The following is a 16,396-nucleotide window of genomic DNA, read 5'->3' as shown; positions in this document are numbered from 1 at the left end:
CCCGAGGTGAAAACTCATGATAAAGAATAACTGTCCCCTTCTTAAATTAAGTACGGTACATAATTATTTGGACATTAAAGCAAATATTTACTAGTACTGTCAATAAAAATTTGCTTTGTTTTCTTATACTGGCAGTTAAATTTTTAAAAAGAACAGGAGACACTGCCACTTTTCTTTTCAAAAAGGGAATTAAAAACCCTTCTTGTCAGTAATTCCCTGGTGGATAAGTGGTTAGGACTCAGCACTTCCACTGCCATGGGCCTGGGTTCAATCCCTGGTCAGGGACTAAGACCCCACAACTGTGTGGCTCAGGCAAGAAAGAAAAAAAAAAAAAATCCCTGCTATAATCAACAACACCACAATTACCAGAGATAGAACACTACTTTATGATCCAAAATATTAATACTGACTTCTAGTCACTTAAAACTTTCAAACATATGAACTATTTCAGTGTGATAAGAAGCAATAGTTTGAATGTTTATTACTCTCAGAAATACCTTATTTGGACAAGTTACTGAGTCTTACTATTTTTATGTATTTTACTATTTCACAAAATGAGCTAGTCATATAAATAGACCAGAAATACTTTTGAAGTGAGTTCTAGGAATAAAATTCGTTTGTCATTTAAGGAAAAATAGAAAACCAAAGTTACTATAGGGTTACATCTTTTTAAGAAACTATACTGGTTTAATGTAACTAAAGAGATTAGCTCTCAACATTTATAAGCTAACTATAACTTTAAAATTCTAAAATATTTGATATAAATACATATGGACATCAAATACATAAACATTTCAGTTACCAATATTTGATTTTTCACAATATAAAATTCCAATTAAGAGATACCTAGGGGATAAAGAGGTATATTTCTACTGTATGCTAAAATAATTATTTTTTCCCCCTGAAGTCTAGTCCATCTTCGTCTCCTTCACACTATATTCATCTAAGCCCTTAAAACACCAATATCAACCAGAGAATTGAAAATACTCAAAATCTCCTCTTGTTCAACATATTTACAATATTAGCTTTTTTAGTCAAGAAACAATATTGGATTCCCTCGCTCACTTTTTTTTGTTTTTTTTTTACTGCTGAAACCTATAACAAAAGACATCTGCAAAAACAAACAATTGCATTTTCATCCAAAGACTGAATATAAAATGGGCCCTGATCATCCTAAACAGAGGACTATTCTCTCAAAAAGTGGGTAGAGCTATTGTCTGTTGCAATTATACAGAGAGGGTCTATGTACAAACTACCTACTGATTTATTTCAGTAGCCATGCAAACTACTCAGATTCTCACTAACAAGCGTACTGCAAACAGACACTTAAATGGAGCCACACCTGCCTACAGGCAGAAACATGCTATTGCAGTATCTTCTGGCAGTAGCAAAACCTATTAAGAAAGCCATTTCTGTTTTCCAAAGTATATTTGACTCATTTACTTTTAAGTAAAAAATAAAATAAGTTGGTGCTGTGAATTTTAACAAGCAAATAGTTCTGGAGGATTTGAACAACCAAATCATTGCGCTGATAAACCAATCACATGTTTTAAAAGGTGTGGTCCATTGGAAAGAAGAGCACTCTGGTATAATGATTTTTAATTCTCTCCATATTGTACTAAAAGGCACAATTCAGGAGGATATGTTATGAATGTTTAAAAAAATTTTATAGAAGGACTCACAATGCTACACTAAGAACAAATTATAAGCAGAACACAGAATAATCTCCCGAGGACAAGAGAAATTTTGCCCTACAACAATTAAAACATTGGGAATTTAGTATTTTAAGATAATGTACATTTAATTATCTTTAAGCCATCTTCATTAACTACAGGACTTTATTAAATAAATAACCCAAAAATAACTTCTCTAAAGTGGAAATAGCTTTATTGTCAGAGTAGTTTTATGGGAGGTAAGTTTTTTCTCTCAAAATTTTGCTGTAAATGGTCAAAATGTCAATGGTTTTATCCAGGAATAATTTTTGTCTTTCCTGAAAAAAAGACTCATCTTACAAAGTAGGATTGTACTTCAAACTTCATTTGCTCCTTCTCAAGATCCTTTGCTAATACTTCTTCCTCTGATTACCCCTTAAAATGATCCATTCCTCAATATTTAGTCATCAACTCAGTCACTGACCCGCCTTCCCTGTGTCTGTCTCTTCTTCAACTTAGATGTCTGTGAAGTGCTCCTTTCTTTCTACACTCTGTGTGAGAGACAGAGAGAGAGAGTGTGTGTGTGTGTGTGTGTGTGTGTGTGTGTATGTGTGTGTGTGTTACTTAGTCATGTTCAACTCTTTGCGACCTCATGGACTGTAGCCTGCCAGGCTCCTCTGTCTATGGAATTCTCCAAGCAAGAATAGTAGGGTGAGTAGCCATTCCCTTCTCCAGGGGATCTTCCTGATCCAGGATTGAACCTGGGTCTCCTGCACTGCAGATTCTTTACTGTCTAAGCCACTAGGGAATCCCTTCCATATTCTTCACTCATGGTCAATATAACCTATAAGTATAGCTTCAGTAATGATCAATGAAGGTTACTTCCAAAACAATGCACGATCCTAAAGCTTCTCTGGAGGTCCTGATATATCAGACTGCATGAAGGACATCCATCTTCCTCCTCAAGGAAATCACTGAAACACCTCAAATCCATGGACTGAATCACAATCACTATCTTAGCAGTAAATCTGTTTCTCGCTTGTCCCAACATCATCTTAAACTCTTCTTGTAGTCTCAGGTATAAAATCTCAGGTCACCTTTGACTCCTCCTCCCTCTCCTACCAAAATGCCAATATTCACAAAACTAATCTTTCCACAATGTCCCCAACTTTGTCTTCTACTTTCTGAACTGCTAAAGCAGCCTCCCAAATGGAAGATGGATTAGAAACTAAAAAAGATAAATGGAGACCAAGCTGTCAACAGTTATATCTAACAGACATCTGTCCATATGCCTCCTCTGGTCAGAAATTTACATTCCTTAAGGCACTCCTCAGACTGAAATTGAGACCTCAGCACAATATGATCTCTACTTTCCTTTCTGGTCCTATCACCTGTCTTTCTTGCCTATGTATGTGGGCACTCCCAAGTAAACACATCTGGCAGACACCACAATCTGCCTCCTCCTGTGGCTATGCTCTGCCAGTCCTTGTGCACCACACTCGCATGTCGAAGTTCAGTTCTTCATGCAAATACAGGTTTGTGTTCCAAACAACCCTCCAAAATCCCGTGTAGTATTTTCCATCTCATTCAATTCAAAAGACGTACACAAGGCCTATAATGGCAAGGCATATATTAGATATAGGGGTACAAGAGAGAAGTAAAGTCTTTATCCTTGAGCTAGTAAGCAGTGAAACAGAGAGATGGCTTTGGCAGTGTGGAAATTAAAACAGGGATAGACAAAGGGTGCTTTGGGATTGTCCTCTACGAAGGCCAAGGGCCACTGCAAGGGAAGGACACATGAAGTATGAGAAAGTATACGGCCCTTTGGGGAAACTGCAAGCAGTCAGGAAGAGCCAAACAACAAACAGGGTGTGAGGAGAATGGAAGGAATGAGCCAAATTATTAAGAGAACATGTCTGCCAACTAAAGAATTTTGAGTACTAAACAGGAAAGGAATCTGACTGAATAAGATCCTAAGCAGCAGTTAAAGACAGGACTAGAAGGAAATATGGGGATTTGTAAGGAAGCTGCTGTAGTAGAAAAATAATATACTAAAACACTAAATTTGGCTGTAGCAGTGGGGACAGAAAGATGGGTACAGGCATGGGAGACAATAAAGACAAAAAAATGATCTAGGTTCAGTAAGTAGTTAGAGAAATGATGACCAGAATAGAATTAGGGCAAAGCCAAGCCTTTAGGGAAAAATGGCTTTTAAGTCCATTCTCAAACTGTAAGGTACATAAGACCCAACACAAAAGCATATTAAAAATGAGATTTCCAGGCCCCACTACTCCCTGAGATTGTGATTTGTAACTGAGGAGTTTCTGTTGCATAGACCACACTGCAAGAACCTGTGGTAAAGTGATGGGGAATGCCCTAGAGCAAAAAAGAGCTCAGACAATAGCCTCCTGTGAGGGCAGCCCCTCCCAAATAAGGAAAGTATGATCACTGGAAAGCTAGTCACACAGACAAGCATATCAATCTGAGTATCAAATACAGGAGAAGGTAATTAACAGAAGACCATGTGGTTTGAAGACCACATATGTTAGAATCTCCTGTGAGCTGCTGCTGCTGCTGCTGCGTTGCTTCAGTCGTGCCCGACTCTGTGCGACTCCATAGACGGCAGCCCACCTGGCTCCTCTGTCCCTGGGATGCTCCAGGCAAGAACAGTGGAGTGGGTTGCCATTTCATTCTCCCTCCTGTGAACTACTTGTTTAGAATGATGATTCCTAGACTCAACCCCAAGATCTACTGATTGATAAAATCTGTATTTTATACAACTCCCCAGATGATTCTTAACCACGTCAAAGGTTAAGAACCATAGGCACCTGAAGCAAGTTGACATTCCAGAGAGAAGAATATGTTCCCAACCTTACCTTTGCTACTGGGAGTACTACTAGTAAGGAGGTGATTTGCTTTTCCTTAGAAAAAAAGTTGATTATTACAGTTGAAACACCACTGGTTACTGTAAGTGAGAACATTATTTATATAGTATCATCTTAATCAATATTCAGTTAATCATATCATTTCCTCAAGACATTAGGGGATAAACAGTTTTATTTCTATTTTACAGATAAAGAGAAAAATCCAAACAGGCTTAACAATTTGTCTACACTTACATACCTACAAAATCGTATAACCAGGGCTCAAGACCACACCTTCTGACTCCAAATTCTATATTTTGCTCCATCATTCCATTCTGTCTCTCTTTTAGAATCTCAGTCTGATTTCTAGTTTCTCCATCAAGAGCATCTCTATACTGGGAAGATGCACTTTGATTTCCAACCAAGTAACTTAAAAGAAACCTTTGAAACATGCAATATTGACTAGACTATTTGTATACTAATATATCAAATATCTGACTCTCCAGAATAGCCTCAGAACTAACAGGAAAAGCTATGTTAGAGACACAAATCCAGAATCCAGAAGACCTATTATTTAAGAAGCTTTTCCAAAGTCTAATATCAAAAGTCATCATACCAAATGTAATTTACCCTAAATTCTCAGTCTGCATGTTTAAAGTCTCTTAATTCAGACATGGTTCACACTGCTACGGCACTGTATAGAGATCATCATCTGACTTCCTCATGGTCAGGAGAAATAGAATTTATAGAAATAGTTTCTGGCCTTTATTGCTGTTTCTGGAATTTAGGCCAGATCTAAACATGCTGAAAGCTGGGAAATTCTTCTTCGCTCTTCCCTGTGTTCTAAACCTGACTTAGGTATTAATAAAATTTAAACATCAGACTAAATCTCAATTAGCTACAGAATATAATATTAGGAACATGCTGGGAAATCTGAGTAATTTCTAGATCAGTGATTATCAACTTTTGTTTCTTCCGCCACTATTCACATCCCCATGTTACTCTCATCATCACACACAGAACATAATACAACTTAAAACAGGAAAGAAAGGAGCATTTTGGGGGAGGACAGGGAAAAGAGAGCCTGATACATTCTTTTCCAACAGAGGATGTCTCTATCAGAACTAGAGGAGACAGAGCTAAATACGTGTATTTCCATCTTCTCAAGAAATCTACTATACTTATTTAACTCCCTGCTTGGTTGTTTACAGTTCTGGTCAATGTTCTTTTGCTTACGCAAGTCCTTGAGTGATTTTATATCTATGGGATATGTCTGTACTTTGGTCAGGTGTCTAGACAAAAGCATGCTTCAGGAAAAGTTATTTATCTATGTGGTTTACTATAAAACAGGTCTTTTTTGGTTTTCATTATAGAAATAATAGCAAACTAAATATTTGTTATAAAAGACTGCTATCATAAATCTATAAACCACACGTCTAATCCTTCACAAAAATTCTCCTTGCTGCTATTCTTAGAATATTCCTGTGGCTAGGGGCAGGCATAATTATCTTCATTTTGCAGATGAGAAACCTGAGGCTCAGAGAATTAAGAGATTTGCTCGAGGTCACACAATTAATCAGGACAGCAGAGGCAGAACTCATAAAAAGATGCCTTTTATTTGAGGGCATTCTATTAAAGTTAGAAGAAGAAAGTGTTCCCCTATAGCTTTCAAGGTTTTCTAAACAGTAAAGAAAAAAAAAGGAAAAGCACAAAATTTTGCTAAATTTGTCTACGTTTTTGCCCTATGTTTTGACTCAAATTCTAACACTGGTATATTGTTTTGCAAATAGGGCCAAACCTGCTGGCTTGTTCCTAAGGAACCTTGCAGTATTATATATCATTTGTTTAAAAGGCACAAAAAATTCCTAAGTTAGAAAAATTCATTTAGGAAAGAAAATATTATCTTTGCTAAGCCATGTTCTAAAAGAGGAGGACTTACTTTTCTACCTTGTTCTTCACAGATTCTCAATACACTGAACCCTAAATAATAAAAGGTAAACTAAGTAGTGCGCTACATGGGCATCTATGTACAATCCAATTGGAATGCAAAAAGCCCTGCTCAATCAGCAATCGTGTAGTGTCATGAGGCAACACGTGTGTTTTTATAGGCACTCGTTAAAAGTCAGTTACAATTTGAGATCCTGTCCAACCGGTATGGTATGCCCCAAGTTAGTGATCTTAAAAGAGACAAAACTACTAACCAACAATTGTTTAACATGTATTGAACAAAAAAGAACAATGATATTAATTTCATTCTAATAGCATATTTTAGGAATTTATGGATTTAACTCTTCCAAGCACAATAATTGGCAGTGGCCCCAAACCAAATGATTTTATCTTTTAAAATAAATCAGCATTGTTCATCATTTACTTGGGGACAGGATACAAAGGAAACTGCCATACTGAAGCTAGTTAACTTCTTCAAAGACAGTTGCCTTGTTCTGGTCACTTTAGAATGTCTAAGAACAATCTGTACATGATGACGACTGATTGAGGAGTCAAGTCAGATCAGGAAAAAATTAGGTTTGTGCCATGATTCGTTTAGTCCAGCTATTTACATGTGACTTACCTAACTTCAGTTGAGAGAATTTTCTCATTCTTAAAAAGAAAGATATTTTTTATGACAAGAATATAAGAAGCTAAGGGATTAAAATTAAAGTATATTCTGAAATGGAAGATGCAAGTCACCTACAACAAAACACTACTACATTTTATTTCTATAGTTTTTTTTTAATCTAAAGTTGTCCTATAGTTCTTATTTAGTTCTCACATCAGCCTTGTGTGGAAGGAAGAAAGTGGTATTGCTATTTATTGTTATTCTAATTTACAGAGCATTGATATAACTTACCCATGGTAACAGAGTGACTCCACAGCCACACAGGGAGGAATCCGAGGTGTCTACTCCTGTGTTGCCCTGACTCCAAACTTAGGATTCTTTCAAACAGTCAAATTATAAAATGTATCACAGCTTAGAAGTAAGTACAGGATGTATCATGACCATCTCTCTGCTGTCTACAGGAACAATTCAAAAAAAAGTACAAGCTAGTGTCTACTCAACACTATGCTAGGCAACACAAGGATTCAGATTTCCAATACACAGTTCTTTCCTCATAGTGCTTCAAATCTAGTTGGAGACATGGCGTAAATCTGAATAGGAAGCAATATACTGTTAAGAGTTAAAAGGGTGTTTAAGAGATTAACTGCAAGCTTCTTCAAAGTTGGCTTTTGGAAGGATTTAGACTGAGGGATGGGGCTTCCCAGGTGGCACCAGTGGTAAAGAACCTGCTTGCAGATGCAAGAGACATAAGAGATGTGGGTTCAATCCCTGGATCAGGAAGATCCCCTGGAGGAGGGGATGGCAACCCACTCCAGTATTCTTGCTTAGAGAATCCCATGGACAGAGGAGCCTGGCAGGTTACAGTCCATAGAGTTGCAAAGAGTCAGACACAAATGAAGTGACTTAGGACACAGCACACACAGACTGGGAGGTGGGGGAGTCATCAGAGATTCAAGGCTTACTGGTAGCCTTGTAGATTCAAAAACTCTGTTGTTTCAGTCAGTCCCAACCCGACAGGACAGAGAGGGAGATATATATCCCTACTACTCATGACAAATTTGCAAAAGTGTTACAAAAAAGACATCTTATGTTTTCAAAGACCATTGTTAATCTTGTAAAATAAGTCCTCAAAAGGTTGCAGATCAAAGTCTAACACGACACACAGGCTTGATTTAAAACAACAGCAACTCATCTTCTTTTATCCCTTCTTTGTACTTCTACCAGTTGAGTATTAGAACCAGAAGTGGGTTCAACTGCAAGCAGAAGCAGGAGAGATTATCTACAGATATTCACACAGATCATATTTTTCAGCCCTTCCAAAAATTGCTAGTAAAATTTCCAGTTTGCTATTACTTCTTGTACAGTGTCTTAACTCTCCAGCTACACTATCAACACCATAAAGGACAGAACAAGGTCTTATTTTCATCTCCAGTAGTTTAGCACAGACACTAAACAAATAACAGGCATTTCAGACTTTAATGAGGATACTGATTTCTCTTCTCTATGGCTTTTCCACCACTCTAAGACAAGACCTTTAGCTTGCTTTTGATTTAAATTCCCAAGTGTGGCTGAAATGAGTATAGATTTTGTCTTCCAAATAGTTTACCTCTTCTGTTTTATGATTTACATATAACAGTATTTATGTTTACTGAATGTTTACTGAAAAGTTAACTTAGTTTACTGAGTTCTCCTTTTACCGCTGTTTCTTCTACCACGTATCTTCCTAATACCCTGGAGTACATTACTTACTATATAGGTATTTTTGACAAACTTTTAGTCTGGATGATTCTTTTGCCTTGATTTCCAAGCCATAGCTTAGCTCTATAAAGAACTCTTAATTCAGGACTTCCCTGGTGGTCCAGTGACTAAGATTCAGTGCTCCCAAGGCAGGGGGCCCAGGTTTGATTCCTCGTGAGTGAGCTAGACCTCACAAACTGCAACTAAGATTCGGTGCAGCCAAATAAATAAATAAATGTTAAAAATAATAATAATTCTTAATTCAAAATACTTTCTTTGTAACACTTTGTATACCTTTTCCTTTCTTTTTTTCTCCAAGAAGCAGATGAGAAGTCTGATGCCCACAGGATCACAGTTGCTTTATGGGTAACCTCATTTTTCCCTCTCTTTGAAAGCCTATAGGAATTTCTTTGCACTTCTACGACTGGAGTTCCAAAATATAACCATGATAGGTCTAGAGCTCTGCTATCTGAAGGTCTAAGATTTTCATCAACTTTGGAAAATTTTTGTGTTTTTTTTCCGTTACTTTTTAACATTTCTTCCTCACCCTCCTTGTCTTCTGGATTTCTTTTACTCAGATAGTAGCTCTCCTAACTTGATCCTCCTTATCTGAAATTTCATTTCAGAATTTTTATCATTTTGACCTTTCATACTAGGTTTTAGACAGATCCAATGGCTTGATCTCTCAAACTGCCAATTTAGTCTTCAGTCTTGTCCATACTGCTATTTAGCCATCTTATTAAGATGTTTACATTTCTGTAACCACAATTGTCATTTTTACAAAATGTCATAGGCTTCTGCAGCTGCTGCTGCAGTTTTTAGCAGCAATCTATCTTTGTTTTATGAATTTTGAGAGCTTTCTGAGTCATTAAAGATGGATACCAATTACACTTTTTCAAAGTTCTCCTCTGTGTCTTCTATTACCTTTGTTACCCAGGCAGAGGAGGTAGGGTTTCCAGTCTACATCTCATAGTTTTGGTTTTCCTAAAAAGTTTAGTGCTTCTCAGGAGTCTGCTCGTATTTATAACCGAGGGTTTAGATCTGCACTACCCAGTATGATAGCCACTGTTCACATGTAACAATTAAAATGGAATTTCAATTAAAATTCAGTTCCTTAGTTCCACTGGGCATATTTCAAATGCTCGACAGGTACAAGTGGCTAATCGCTACCATACTGGGTAGAACTGATCTGAAATATTTCTACCATCATAGAAAGTTGTTCTGGACAGTACTATTATAGTATAATCAACAGATCTAGAATGGGTTACTAGAGCAGAATTGAGAAATGCTGCAGTTCTGGAATCCAAACATTATACAATCTCTGCCTCTAGCTGATAGGAAAAAACTTAACAGCTTGATAGCTTTAGCTTTAGTAGCACAGGAAGCATGCTGCCTCTAAGCCTACGGATTCCTCGTTAAGCTCTGAGACCAGAAATGATCAAGAATATTGCTCTGATTTTGTCTTTCATGGCATGTCCCCAGTTTAGAGTTGCTCTTCTGACCTTACCTTGAAGGTAAATGATAGAGAAAGCCACTTGATGCAAAAAATTGGTACAGATCTTATTAATTCTGATACTGACATTGTTCCAGAGTTTTACTGGAAAAACGTTGACTTCCGTCTGTATTATAACACAGATTCAAAAAATGCTTAGTTGAATCAATCTAATCTCATCTACTTTATATCTTAAATTTCTTTTTGTTTTTTCAGTTTTTCTAATGTTGCAACTTTATTTTTTCCCTCTGTCATTTCATTTTAAAAACAGAAAGATAAATGCATGCTTTCAGTCAGTCATTTTGAATTAGAAGCCTTAGTAAAATTTGACTGATTTTTTTCTTACTGGGTAGAGAATGAAGGCATTAATAAAGGTGTCCCTAGAGAATCTCTAAGATTAGAATTAACTAGCACAAGAAACCAGCGATTTTTATTTAAATATACTAGGAAACAGTTGACCTTGAAATCATCATATGAGGGTCAAAGAACCATCCATGGTTCGATAATGAGGAGTTTAAATTAAAGCAAAAGCATCACATATGTAAAAGTAACCCTAATATCATTTTATATGGATGATAAATGACAACTTATCCCACATGACTATTCTACAAGTATGTCCTACAAGTATTCACGTTTACAGGAAACATGATATCATATTACCACAATGTCTTGTGATAAAGGCTAATGATGGTAAATAGAATATTAACATATGCAAGTATATACCATGATGTCAAATATATTACTCAATGTGATGACTTCAGGGACATGAGTAATGTCAAAACAAATAAGTCAGCCACCTGGTAAGACAGGGTGGAGCATTAATAATACAGAAATCTTTATAGGACAACAAACATTTAAAATAATCCCTAGTTTAGCTTGGTATTTCACATCCCTGTTGAAAATGGCCTTCAAAACAGGTGTGATTAATATAAAGTTATAACAGAATTCTAATGCCAATGAACCACCACTGAAAATTATTCTACATACATAGTTCTATCACCTATAAGAATATTTCTTTGTTAATAACATATAACTGCCAAAACAAAAACAAAGTGTGTTACAACTCAGTTTCATAAGGATAATTTGAATTATATTATCTTCAAAATATAGATACAACTATTCCAATTAGGAATGAACCTGATAAAATATCTAAGAAAATGTCCACCATAAAGTTCTTAAAATGCAATTCAACCTCATGAGGAAGTAGATCAAGTGGAAGAGATTTAGGATGAGGTTGAAATAATCAGCTCCAAAGCTAAAGGAAAGTTCAAATTTACTCTTGATAGTTTAAGAAGTCAGGAATCCTATAGGGACTAAATCAATCACTTGGAAAATCAAATCACACCAATTTTTACATTTCAAAGAAGGACTATATGAAGTCTTGCTGTATATTTAAGCACTTAATATGATCCATCAGGATGCTTGTCTATACCCACTAACACTATTTCTATACAGAAAGGCTGGTTATCTGGGCACCTATAATCTCTTCTTTGACTCCAAAAGCCAAGACTTTAAGGTTATTCAAAAATACTTCATCTTCATCAAAATAATCGTTATTAGAGGAGAGAGTTGTAATGACTAGGAGGGGCCAGTTACATTCTCTTGATCTGAGTGGTGACTACATGACTGTGTTCAGTCTGTGAAAATTCATTTAATTCTATTATGATTTTTGCACTTTTCTACACATTGTATGTTATACTTCAACAAAAGTTTAATAAATGAAAATGCCCCATATTTATCTTTTTTCACCTTACTAGTCTGAGATTCTTGAATGAAGGATTCATATCATACTCATCTTTTGCAAATGCTTGCTATATAAGACAATAAGACAGATGTCAATAAAGACAGATGAATTAACAAAGACCAACAACTAACTGCCAAGTGTCAGTAAGAACTACTTGATTTCCATTCCTTCATCCCACAGCACTGAACTGCTACTAGACATACATATTACACCATTAGTAGTTTAAAAAAATACTTGAGCCTCTCCTGCCAGACACAGATGGCATTTGTGATGTATGTGTAAGAGAAAGAAGCCAAGACATATGTACCAATACCTACTAAGACATGCATCATGTATGCCATGAGGGCAGTAAATGCCACAGGGAAGGAGGGAGACATTCCAGTGGGATTAACCAGGAAGTGCATAAATGAGGGAGCAGCATGTGAGCAGGAGTAGCTTGTGAGCATGATGAACGTCATATAAGCTGAAGGAATGGACTAGCATCTACAGAATGCTTCACACTGCATGCCAGGTGTCATGTGAGGTAAACACTGAATAAACTTTACCTAACTTTCACAATATAACCTAACCCACTAAAATCTTGACTACTTAAGAAATTTGTCGAAGATTACAGAACAAGTAAATACTAGGGAATTTGACCTAACTCTCTGGACTCCAATATCAATGTCTTCCTACCACACCACGCTGCCACTATCTTGAATAACAGATTGAGGCCTTTGGCCAAATGCAGGAGACATAAGACATGCAGGTTTGATCCCTGGGTCGGGAATATCCCCTGGAGGAGGTCACAGCAACCTACTCCAGTACTCTTGCCTGGAGAATCTCATGGACAGAGCAGTTTGGCAGGCTGTGGTCCATAGTGTTGCAGAGAGTGGCATACAACTACATCAACTTAGCACACACACATATGCACGCACCTTCAGCCAAAATCCAAAATCATATATTTGTAAGCTGACAAATTTTTTTTCCTATCCAATTTATACACTTCAAAATATTTTTATTCTTCAAAGTAAAATGATCAAAACCAAAACAGACTGCATCCACTTATAGGAATGATGGCCTAAATTGACAGTACTAGAATTCTAAGTCACAGCTTGAAATCAGTCTGTTTGACTATCCTTTCTGGTAAAAAGGTCTTAGTCAATTATACTCTTTAACTAAAAGTAATGAGAAGGTTATAAAAGTTAAACATAATTTAAATAGTTGACAGTTTTGCTGACAAACTGAAACACAGAATGTACAAAAAGGCCAACAGTCAAAGGCAATTGTTATATTTTGGTTTGAGGAACTCAGTAAATAGCGGAGTTGTTAACAGAGTTGGGAAATACAGAAGGAAGAAAAGGTTTGAGCAAGAAAAAAATTGAGATTTCTTTGTCATGTTAAGCTTTCTGATTTTAAAGAATAGAGGTCAAGTAGATGGTGACTGCAGCCATGAAATTAAAAGATGCTTACTCCTTGGAAGAAAAGTTATGACCAACCTAGATAGCATATTGAAAAGCAGAGACATTACTTTGCCGACTAAGGTCCGTCTAGTCAAGGATATGGTTTTTCCAGTGGTCATGTATGGATGTGAGAGTTGGACTGTGAAGAAAGCTGAGCACTGAAGAATTGATGCTTTTGAACTGTGGTGTTGGAGAAGACTCTTGACAGTCCCTTGGACTGCAAGGAGATCCAACCAGTCCATTCTGAAGGAGATCAGCCCTGGGGGTTCTTTGGGAAGAATGATGCTAAGCTGAAACTCCAGTACTTTGGCCACCTCATGTGAAGAGTTGACTCATTGGAAAAGACTCTGATGCTGGGAGGGATTGAGGGCAGGAGGAAAAGGGGACGACAGAGGATGAGATGGCTGGATGGCATCATTGACTCGATGGACGTGAGTTTGAGTGAACTCTGGGAGTTGTAGATAGGCAGGGAGGCCTGGCGTGCTGCGATTCATGGGGTCGCAAAGAGTCGGACACGACTGAGCGACTGAACTGAACTGAACTGAGGTAGTTAAATATACAACAACTCTGCAGCTTAGGAGAGAGGCTGGCCTGGAGTTCCAAATCTGGAAGGCATCAACATAAAGATGGTATTTAAAGTCATGGACTGAACTAAAAAGACTATCTCAGGAGAATGCTAGAGAGGCAAATGCTGCCAGTCAAGTGAGTGAGGTGAGCACTGAGCAACACAAGGATTTGGCAACACAGAGATCAGTGACCTTGACAAGAGTGGTTTTCACAATGGCATAGGTGGTGCTAGCGGTAAAGCACACTCCTGCATTGGCAGGAGACATAAGAGACAGGTTCCATCCTTGGGTTGGGAAGACCCCTGGAGGAGGGCATGGCAACCCACTTCAGTATTCTTGACTGGAGAATCTCATGGAAAGAGGAGCCGGGAGGGCTACGGTCCACAGGGTTGCAAAGAGTCGGAAACAACTGAAGCAACTTAGCATGCACGTGTGCAAAAACTACTTAAATTGGGATTGAAAAGAAAAAAAAGGGAGGTAAAGAAATGGAGATCAAGAACTTTTCTATAAAGAAGAAGAAAGAAATAGGGTGGAGCTAGAAAAGAACATGGATTCTATCTAAAGAGGATTTAAAAACAAACAAACAGGCATAACCCATTACAGATGGAAAGACTAATGACACAACCGAACACGGACAACTGAGGAGTCTTAAGCCTTTTAAAATCACAAGGTCAGCAAGAATGAGTGAGCTCCAGAGTGCAAGCAAAGGGACTAGTCTCAGGGAGGGTAGGCATTTCATCCACTGTACCAGGAAGGAGTGTGTATGGGTACAGATGCAGGTAGTTTGGTAGATGCAATGGTGGATAGAAAGCCGGATCCAAGCAAGGTTAGGATTCTGTCAGGCAAGTCCCACAGAAGGGAAGAAAAATAAGGGATTTGAAGTATATGTAAAAGAGCAGTTGTACGGATAGAACATGGTATCCGTGCTGGATAAGGAGGGGGAAAAGGACAAGGATGAGGTACAGTGAAAAGTGGAAACGTTAATGCACGTGAGTACCCAGTGGAATTTTAAAAAATTATTTGAGGAATAAGAAAACCAGGTAAGTAGATGGTGGTCAGTTTCTGTTGTTTGTTCAAGTTTGTAAGAGGAGCAGTTACCAGCAATGAGGGTTTAATATTGGAACACGGGAGGAGATTTCTGAGGTGGGGGATATAAAAACTGAGAGAAAAGATGTTTGACTATCCATGTGACTGTAGCAATCACTAAGCATGATGGCAGGAAAATGTGGAAAGGCAGAGAGCCAGATACTAAAGAGCATGTAAGGATAGATCTGGAGGAGATCAACAGTCTGATGCCATGTATTTCAGAAGAGGTGGGGTTTTGAGCAAGGAAAACTTGAACTGAAGAAGTAAATGGGAAAAAGGGTTCTAAATGACGGGTGGAAGATACAGGGTGAAAAAACATTGTTACTTAAAGACTACAGGGAAACAGAGTTCCCAGGAATAGTCAGGGCAAGAAAGTGAAAGAAAGTTTATTTTCAACACTATGTCTCTGATGATAGTAAACTATCAATTCCAGAAGGCAAATTGGAATGGTTAGGGAACGGGGCATTGAAAAGTTCAAAGACTGCCAATTAGAATCCACATGAAGTCAAATGAGTATAAAATTTCCCAGCAATAATGGCCAACCCGGGAATCTTGGTCACTAAAAAATCAACCAAAGCAAACTAATAAATACCTTTTCTAAGCTTCATGAGAGCAGTTCGGTATCTTTTCAATAAATTCCCTTTCTGCTTAGCAATTAAAGAATCCTAATGATAACTACTATCATGCAGAGGGCCTTGCACACACAGACAAGGTGAAAAGAGGAATGTTTATTTAATTCATTCAATATATTTAAGTGCTATTTGCCCTGGAGTGATAAGGAAAATTTCAGAAAGGAATTTTAGGCATGCTAGCTACTCCTTTATCCCCTTCTCATTTCATGTCTTCCTTTCACAAAAGTCAGTGGTGAGCAAAAGACCAATAACAACTGAGGATGGAGTGAGCTGACAGCAGGGTTGTTCTGAGGATAAGCAAGGTTCTCTGTAAACTTGCCTGTGACCTCACAGCAACACTTCTGCAGGTGTGGAAAGAGTCCTACAGCTTAAAATAACAAATGCCCAATGAATGCTGCAGCAGCCTGTATGTAACGCTCACCCCTGAGGTTCTTTGTCCAATGGCGACACTCCAACCACACAGCTTTTCTCTAAACAGAAAATGACCCCATTTGGGGAAGAGTTAATATACACTATGACGCTTTCTCTCTCTCTCAGGTGAACTAATTTACCTAGATGAAGAATTCTGAGAATACTGTATTTCTAACACGGTAGTATTTACCTTCATGTAGAGAACAACTGAAG

The 16,396-nt window shown here is 37.6% G+C and overlaps 1 protein-coding gene across 1 annotated transcript in view; it reads right to left on the bottom strand.

The window, feature by feature from the left end:
- C6H9orf85 (chromosome 6 C9orf85 homolog) overlaps window positions 1–16,396 on the bottom strand; it is a 62,637-nt gene that overhangs the window by 37,014 nt on the left and 9,227 nt on the right. The gene's annotated exons all lie outside the window — the stretch shown is intronic.

This window comes from Capricornis sumatraensis, chromosome 6, assembly GCF_032405125.1.
Source record: "Capricornis sumatraensis isolate serow.1 chromosome 6, serow.2, whole genome shotgun sequence".
Classification (NCBI taxonomy): Eukaryota; Metazoa; Chordata; class Mammalia; order Artiodactyla; family Bovidae; genus Capricornis; species Capricornis sumatraensis.
The sequence above is the reverse complement of the archived record's forward strand: the minus strand, read 5'-3'. Positions and strand labels throughout refer to the sequence as shown.